Below are 8,562 nucleotides of genomic sequence, written 5' to 3'. Positions count from 1 at the left end.
GAAGAACCATGTCAGGCCTCGAGTGAGCAACAGAAACAATTGTCGAGAATATAAAGTTCCAGTATATGCGGCACTTCGCATTCTCGACAATTGACTCAATTTGCCTAGGAGCATTTAGAGGAGCGATATTAAGGTGAATACCCTAGGAGTGACAGAGATGGTAATAAAGCACTCTTAGTGCCGCATTGTGCCTTTGAATGTAGGTCGTTCCCGCGTGTGTTGGACAACTAGATAGTATGTGAGCTAAATACTCGGGGTGTGCATGGAACGCCCTGCAGCTATCATCGGGAATGTCTTCGCTCAAAATGTGGCGACGGTATGTTAAAGTGGAAATGACACCGTCTTGGCATGCAAAAATGAAACCCTCTGTACTAGACTTCAATCCGGGCGATTTAAGGAAAGCAAACGTTAGCTGACAAGACATTGACTGATCCTTCACATTTCTGTGGAAGATACCGTGCATCCTCTTATCGAGGAGCTGTTCACGAAAGTTTTTCTCTTGTGCTTTCTTAATCCGGGCTTTCAGGAGTGAGTACTCGAGATAGATTAGATTTGATGCATTTTGCTCAACCCTAATACTGAAGTCAAGTCCGAGTGTTTCAGCAGCCTCCTCCGCTGTTTTGTACAGAAATGCTCCTTTGTCCACTTCTTCGTGATTCCTGACCATTTTAAGAAGACGGTCTCTTCCATTTGCAACTCTATGTGCTGTACCCAGAATAATCCTGTTGTAAAGACATTCAAGACTCAATATTCCGCGACCTCCTTGACGGCGTGAGATGTACAGTTGCGGAACGGAAGACTTAAGATGCATGCTTTTGTTCATGTGCATAACCTTTCTTGTCCCGATATCAAGAGATCTGAGCTCGTTCTTCGTCCATGGAACTACTCCAAATGAATAGTGAAGTACCGGGACGGCAAGCATGTTCGTTGCAGATACTTTGTTCCTCGCCGACAGTTCGGAAGACCAAATATGTCGGATGAGACGTTCGTATCTGCTTCGGAGAGTAGCCTTTATAGATGTCACATACTGAATACGGCTCTGTGACACGCCCAAGTATGTATAAGTCTCTTCAGCGCAAAGGTGTCGTATGGCGCTTCTATAAACGAGCTCAGGATCTTCAGGGATGCCATTAAGTTTTCCTCGCTTCAAATAAACCTTGGCGCATTTGTCTAACCCAAATTACATTCCAATTTCCTTAGTATATCGTTCGAAAATCCCCAGAGCTAGATGCAGTTGCTCTCTGTTTTTAGCATAGATCTTAAGATCGTTCGTGTAAAATACATGAGTGACGTTGTACTTTCGATCTGCAGGTCACTCATGTATTTTACTTGGACGATCTTAAGATCTATGCTAAAAACACAGAGCAACTGCTTCTAGCTCTGGGGATTTTCGAACGATATACTAAGGAAATGGGAATGGAATTTGGGTTAGACAAATGCGCCAAGGTTTATTTGAAGCGAGGAAAACTTAATGGCATCCCTGAAGATCCTGAGCTCGTTGATAGAAGCGCCATACGACACCTTTGCGCTGGAGAGACTTATACATACCTGGGCGTTTCTGTACAAAGCAGCGGAGGAGACTGCTGAAGCACTCGGTCTTGACTTCAGTATTAGGGGTGAGCATTCCTTAAGGGCCGATCGTGGTGGCTTATTACACTAAGATCCACTGCGGGCACATCCGCAACTGACGGTTCACCAACGAGTAGAGCGAACAAACGACAACCCGTTATAGAAAACCAGTTGTGAAAATTAAATATTTTTCTTTTGTATGGAATACCATAGCGGAAGAAACGGAAAGAGTTCGGAAAGACGTTCCGTTCCGATCCTTTCCGAATTATGTGGGAACTTTGCTTTCGATTTCTCTGCGAACGCCTCTCTTTCCGAAGGTTTCCGAACTTTCTCCGAAGTGTCCCAGTGCATCTACTTCTTTCTGAACCTTTCCGATTTATTTCCGAATAAGTGTCGCAGAATCCCTTTATCTTATTCCGATGCTTTCCGAATATACACCTGTGTCTCTTTGTTTATGTTCGTTCCGAATGTTTCAACTAAATATATGAATTCTTGGCAAGAAGAAAAAACGAGTTCTCAGCAACATATTTGAATTTTCAACCAAAAAGAATGACTTTATAACAAAATTTCGGATTTTTTAACAAATTAATCAAGTTAATTTCAATTTTCGAGTTGTTTCCTGCATGTCTCACTTTTATTTATTCTCTATTTAAAAAAAAACTGTCGTATTCAGACTTTTCCAAAAAAAACCTAGAAATTGGAAAATTTCATAACTATTTTATTATTTTTTACATATATTTATGTTATTTTTATTATTTGTGTACTGTGAAAAAATGGTCAAGCTGGTTATTAAATATAATTCAACCTAACCCTACCGATAGAAAGAGTATTCTCAAGCGAAATAGCTTGGCCCATTTGAGCCTATAAGCAGGGTCGATTTAAATGATTTAGTCTCAGAGATATTCACAGAGATTTGAGTCCTTTTCAAGGTCCTTTTAGTGGTTCTTTTAAGAGTGATGCGACGGTAATATAATGTTCCATTTGTATTCGTTATGTACCGGGCGGGCACAGTTATTTACAGTAGTTGGCCATCGCTACCCGACTCTCCCTTTTTAAATTTTTCTTCAAATTATTAACACTTTTTTTTTAATTGATGAATTTTCTCATTATATTGATTTATAATTACAACTTATACACTAATATAATATTTTCTAGTTGAATTTAAAAATATTGTCTTTTTTGGCGTATCTCATTCCATTTACGAGAAACGTTGTATTATAATTCCAATTTTAAATATTTAAAACAAAAGTTAGATATCTGAAATCATTGAAAAACGTAGATTCCGAATTATTATGTTTTAGACTGTTAACTATGAAATTTAAAAAAATATACTTCTAAATTTTGATCCGTTTGATCAAGTATATTTGAATATTTATATGATTTTAAACAAAAATCTTGGGAAAATCGCTATCAATGTCTCTTGCGTCGCCATTTTGTTTCTTCGATTTCATTCATATCTCTTATGGTAGATATTCGATTGCACTGAACTCGATTTTGAACCAAACATTTGAAATAAAGCAATTAAATGTGGTTATATTTTTTGGTGAACTCTACAAGAATCATTATTATCATTGGCAGAGGATGACATTCACTAACGACATTTTTTCAAACATATAATGATATTTAATTCTTTTGGTTTAGTTAAGTATTAATGCAATCGAATGCTGACTTTCGATTGGGTTTATAGATCGCACCACTGAAAGCGAGTGAGTGAGTGTGTAAGCGACAATCTTAGATCAAAATGGCACTGGGGACAAGCAGAGACGAGATGCTGTCAGAGCTTTCATGAGTTTGTGAGAGAGATTAATTAAAAGATTACCCTCCCTTTGTTAGAATAAGGGTATTGATGACGTCCCGTCGGAGTTTGGGTGAGAAAATCGTAAACGATTTTTCTAAGATAATAGCTCTTTTTTAATTTAATCCTAAGTTAGATTTATTATTTATTTACAAGTTTTGGTCAAATTACGGTAAAATAGACTTATGATTTCGTAGAATATTTTTCCCGTTTTGCATGATGTGATGCTCGCTATAAGACTTTTTTTATTTGTTTTCGCGACCGTCCTTTTTTTTGTTATCTCATATTTTCGTTGGTTTCAATGTTTTTTTTGTCTGCTTGTTTTTGGTTTATTCCTGCATGCACCGGATATGCCTGACAATAATAATCTGAACAAGGGAGACCTTGAAGAAGGGAAATCACTGGAAGGAGCAAAAATTAAATTTGGTTTGTTTTATCTTTGGGAACTACCTGCCATGAAAAATACAAGGACCACTGATTTGGCGAAATCATAAACGACCACTATTCCCGGGCTAAGCTCGTTGGCGTTGTGATGAAGTTTTTATCACTTGTCACGTAAACAATCCTAACCTACACCGGAGTCCTAGTAGCATTAAACTGGTAGATATTCTTTTTTTCACAATCAAAATTGGATCTGAAGAACGAAAGACCTTTTCCACAGAGAGCACTCATATATATTTTTATAAACTTATGATTTAACCCGACGTATTATTTTGTTTGTATCCTGTCACCATAAACGAAAGAGAGAGTCCGATATAACCCAGCCAGCACCCCCCCGACACCACCCCCCCTCTGACTCTCTGTCTCTCTCTCGGGCATATTATAAAATTAGCAGAAATCATGCTGATACCAAAAATTGCAAATGCGAATAAAGATCAGGTATTCAGGCTAATTAATTTCATCAACTTATGAAAAACTCTTGAAATTGGTAGTTAAAAATATGGTAGAAGAATATTTAGGGAACCACAAATTATTTACAAACGCCAATCTGGACTTAAAAGAATTATTCATGTGAAGCGATGCTAAAAGATTTATTAACTGCATGGAAAGAAGAAATTAGTGAGGAAGATGTAGTTTTAGTGGTCCTTCTTTATCTGAAAACAGCTTTTGAAACGGTAAATAGAAGCATTTTGTTAAAGAAATTAGAAGGTTACAGAATAAAAGGGCCTGTTTTGCAATGGTTTGAAGACTACTTAAATGATAGAAAACAGTATACAGAATAGGGAAATATGAAATCGTCTAGTATCAATGTCCAAAATGGTGTGGAGCATGGCTCGGTTTTAGGTCCACTCATATATAATCTACAAATGAATGATATTTTCAATGTTATTAGTAAGTGTGTACCAAAGTTATTTGTGGATACCATGATTTACTTTCTGAAAAGTTTTGTCGTACCTCATATTTCGATACTGACGAATAATTATGTATAAAAGTATTATAGCACCCCATTTTGGATACTGTTTGACGATTGTGTTCAATGCCAATGAAACCTCTGTAGGCGAGCTACCAACAATTTTTAATCGGGCAATAAAAGCAATTTTACATTCCAACAGGTATACAAAGCTGTAGATAACATGTTTAGTGCCTTACATTTTATGACGTTAAGGCAGAGAATAGTATTAAACGTTAGTAGAAAAGGTTGTACATTAAGGGCATGTGAAACTTAGAAAATTGTCGATTTTACCAGTTTTAGGTTCCCCCGGCTTTTTTTCTAGAATAATAAATATTTTGTCTGAAAAATTTGGGAAACGATAGCGAACATGATAACGGACGTCCCCACAGACTTTTTTTGTGGGTTAATTCAAAAAAGTTTTAATTTAGCAAAATGTGATTAATTTACATATCGCTTAAGAAATAGTATCGATTTTTTCAGTGTTAGATTCCCCCGGCTTTTTTCCTAGGATAAGAAATATTTTGCCTTCAAAATATGGGAAATGATAGCGAACATGCTAATGGACGTCCCCACACACTTCTTTTGTGTTTTTTTATCAAAAAATTTTTGATATTGCTAACAACGTGTGTGTATATTTCGAGGTTATGTGTGTTACAATTCACCCGAACGTTACTTCCAAACTACACAATATTTTTAGCCGAAAACTTTGGACTCACAAATAAACATAGTAACTAATCTCCCAGAACTAACCTTGTTTGCAGGCAATCAAAAAATTTTATTTCATAAATAATTTCTAGATTGTCGGAAAGGCAGAGATGAAAAACGACGTAACCTCAAAATAATGCATATGCATAAAATTTTTATTTAGCACAATACATTTTTTAAATAATTATCCCTCAAAAAAGAGTCCGGGGATGTCCGTTTAGATATTTTATAGCATCTCCGAATTCAGTTTTTTTAAATTTTCATTTTTGTGAAAAACAGCCGGGTAAACTGTAAGTATCACATGCCCTTAAGTTATAACAGATAATGTGCACGTGTTCATAATTAATGAGAGCGAAAGGTAATCAATAATATCAATCCATCTCTGCCCCTCCCCCTCTCTCCCCCTCTCGCTTTTGCTATCTCGCGCGCGCTATATCTCCCCCTCTCTCTATCGCCCCCCTCTACCTCTCTCCCTCACTGGTTCCCCTCCCCCTATCTCTCCATCCCCCCTCTCTCTGTCAGTAAAAATACCTTTATTTTGCGGCTTTGTGGTCCACAGGGCTTTCTTTTGTTGCAGATATTTTAGGCATGCTCCTAAAAATGCTTCAAAATAATCATTTTGATTGAAAACGTCCAACCCTGACGGACCGAAGGAACCGAAAGGAGCCTCTACAAATTACCCTTAAAGACCCCAATGAGACCCCCTTCGGTCCCTTCGTTAAAAAAACAAACAAAAAAACAGCAAGATAAAGTTTTAGATTGTTGAAATTCGGATTCTACGCTAAAATTGTTACATTTATGTCAGTTACGTGGGCCGAAGGCGGCTTCAAGTGCATCTTCTTTTAGTAGCAGTTAATAAGCGTTCCGTCGGTAACTTTAACAATTTTGTCTGGATGATAGCGCCACGCAGTGGAAACCAGAGACAACAAAGCTGCGCTGCAAGTGAGAGCAGTCAAGCAGTGTCCTTGAGATTACGAGACGAGATGTCAAAACTTAAGGTAAAGGATTTGTTAAAATTCTCATTTTTCATATTATGCTTATCGGAGAAGGTATTAAAATTTGTGTGAAATTAGATATAAATTATTACATATATTTATTTACATACAAAAATTTAAAAGTTGATCTTACAGTTTTTTTCGAATTTTTTAAGAAGGAACCGAAGGGGGACTCAGCGGGGTCTTGAAGGGTACTTTGTAGAGGCTCCTTTTGGTTCCTTCGGTCCGCCAGGAAAGTTATTTAATGAGAGCTGTATTAAATTCAATAGCTGTCACTTTTGAGGTTCTGTTTCCAGCATGGAATCTAGAAGTGTAAGTTTGTTCTCCAGTCTTGAAGCTATTGTCACCATCTTAGGATACACCATCTTGGTGAGCGTGTAGAATATTCCACTCTCCGTCGCTATCTTCTCAGTCGCATGGATTCTTGACGTCTTGGCGAGTGTTTAATGGAATATTGTAGCCTCTGTCGCCATGTTCGTAGTGATTACTAGTGAATACGAGTTCTATTTCTAACTCTAATATCTATTAACTTTCTTTTATTAGTGTAACGCTTTTATGGATATGAGTCAATATAGAAATATTTCACTTTAGTGAATGTACTTTAATATTTATTCACTGCTTGGTATGAAAGCATGTGTGTATAAATCTATTTACTTTTAATGATATTTATATATGCAGTGCATCCTACATGCATTACTAATTTGCTCTTCATGGCATAGTTTTATCTAGTAATATTTGATTATACCTATTAACCTTTTGTTATATCTAGTTATATCTGGTTATGCTACATTACACATAGTTAAGCAAAATAGTTGCTTAATTATACATAGTTTTACCGCGGCAGTTGTAATTGTCTGGAAGGTATGTCGATATGTTCATATAATTGAATTAAAATGCCCTAGAAAAGGATTATGGGATCGTTAATTGGTAATCGTGTGGTGCTAGTGGAAAACGAGATCTGTTTGGTTAAATAGTCTTGGAAGTTTGATACACATTGAACCTCTGAACGTTTAATTTGGACAGGTATGATGTTTTTACAATTGAATAGTCGTTTTGGGAACTTTATTAACATCTGCTAAATGCACAATGCTTTACTGCTGCTGGAAAGTGTGAGCCAGGTCAGTATATTATTGGGTAAACGCAAGAGGCTTAACAACTTTTCGGCGGTTAAATCGAAGAAGGACGCCTCTTTAGAGTTTAACCCCATGTCCGATTCAAACTAAACACGTCAGCCTGATTATCAATAAATATTTCAGCTGAATTCAAGCCTGACTATCGTTCGCAACGGTTGAGCAGAATGCGCATGTGCTTCAACTTCCCGCTTTAAACCTCTGGTTTACTTGCTATTTAAATGCATTTCCCGCCGCCTGCTTATTTTCCTCTCTCCATAAAATTAACCTCCGTTGTGGCTCAGCTTGGGCGGTATCTAATATTTTACAATTTGTTGGAAGGAGAACTAGTTAAGATCGGGGTACCTATAACAATGTGCGTACGATCCTGCTCGTTTAGAATTCGCGGGGATGCTCACGTAGCTGATATGAAATGTCAGTTGTGTTTTTTTTCTACATTTCTTATTGTTTTTTGTTTCGGGCGACCATGGAGGAGGGCTTACGCCCATGTATGTAATCATGGTAGTTATGTATATTATGCTATGTACGAGGGTAAATCAAATATTAACCGGAATTCTTTTTTAATATTTATTTATTTATAAAACAATACAAAAATACTATTGATTATTTTTCTACATAGTCTCCTTCACGCTCTGCACAATTTTTCCAGCGGTTTGGAAGCTTGTTAATTCCTTGCTCGTAGAAACTTTGAGGTGGAGTCATCACACAATTGCGCACGAATTCCTCAACATCTTGATCGTTGTCAAATCGCAATCCTCCAAGTGCATCTTTCATGGGTGCAAACAAATGATAGTCACAGGGTGACAAATCTGGGCTGTATGGAGGATGCTGCCTCCAACAGCTGGCAGTAATAGGCAGCGTTAACCGTACGTTGATCATGTAGGAAATCAATGAGCAACACTCCTCTGTAGTCGAAAAAGACGATCGCGAGGACCTTACCGGCTGAGAGACGGGTTTTGGCTTTCACAGGACCGG

At 37.3% G+C, this 8,562-nt stretch overlaps 1 protein-coding gene across 15 annotated transcripts in view; it reads left to right on the top strand.

Moving 5' to 3' along the window:
• LOC117170335 (furin-like protease 1) overlaps positions 1 to 8,562 on the top strand; it is a 1,188,597-nt gene that overhangs the window by 32,672 nt on the left and 1,147,363 nt on the right. For 11 of the 15 annotated variants that reach the window (XR_004466767.1, XR_004466766.1, XM_033357070.1 and 8 more), the window contains one exon: positions 6,363 to 6,460. The exons of 3 other annotated variants lie outside the window; for them this stretch is intronic. The gene's annotated coding sequence lies outside the window, so the exon portion shown is untranslated. Of the gene's footprint in view, positions 1 to 3,945; positions 3,965 to 6,362; positions 6,461 to 8,562 lie in introns of those variants that run through there. One more of the 15 variants, XM_033357066.1, reaches the window with a different exon arrangement.

Source organism: Belonocnema kinseyi, chromosome 3 (assembly GCF_010883055.1).
Source record: "Belonocnema kinseyi isolate 2016_QV_RU_SX_M_011 chromosome 3, B_treatae_v1, whole genome shotgun sequence".
NCBI lineage: Eukaryota > Metazoa > Arthropoda > Insecta > Hymenoptera > Cynipidae > Belonocnema > Belonocnema kinseyi.
This window is presented reverse-complemented; position numbering and strand designations above follow the sequence as displayed.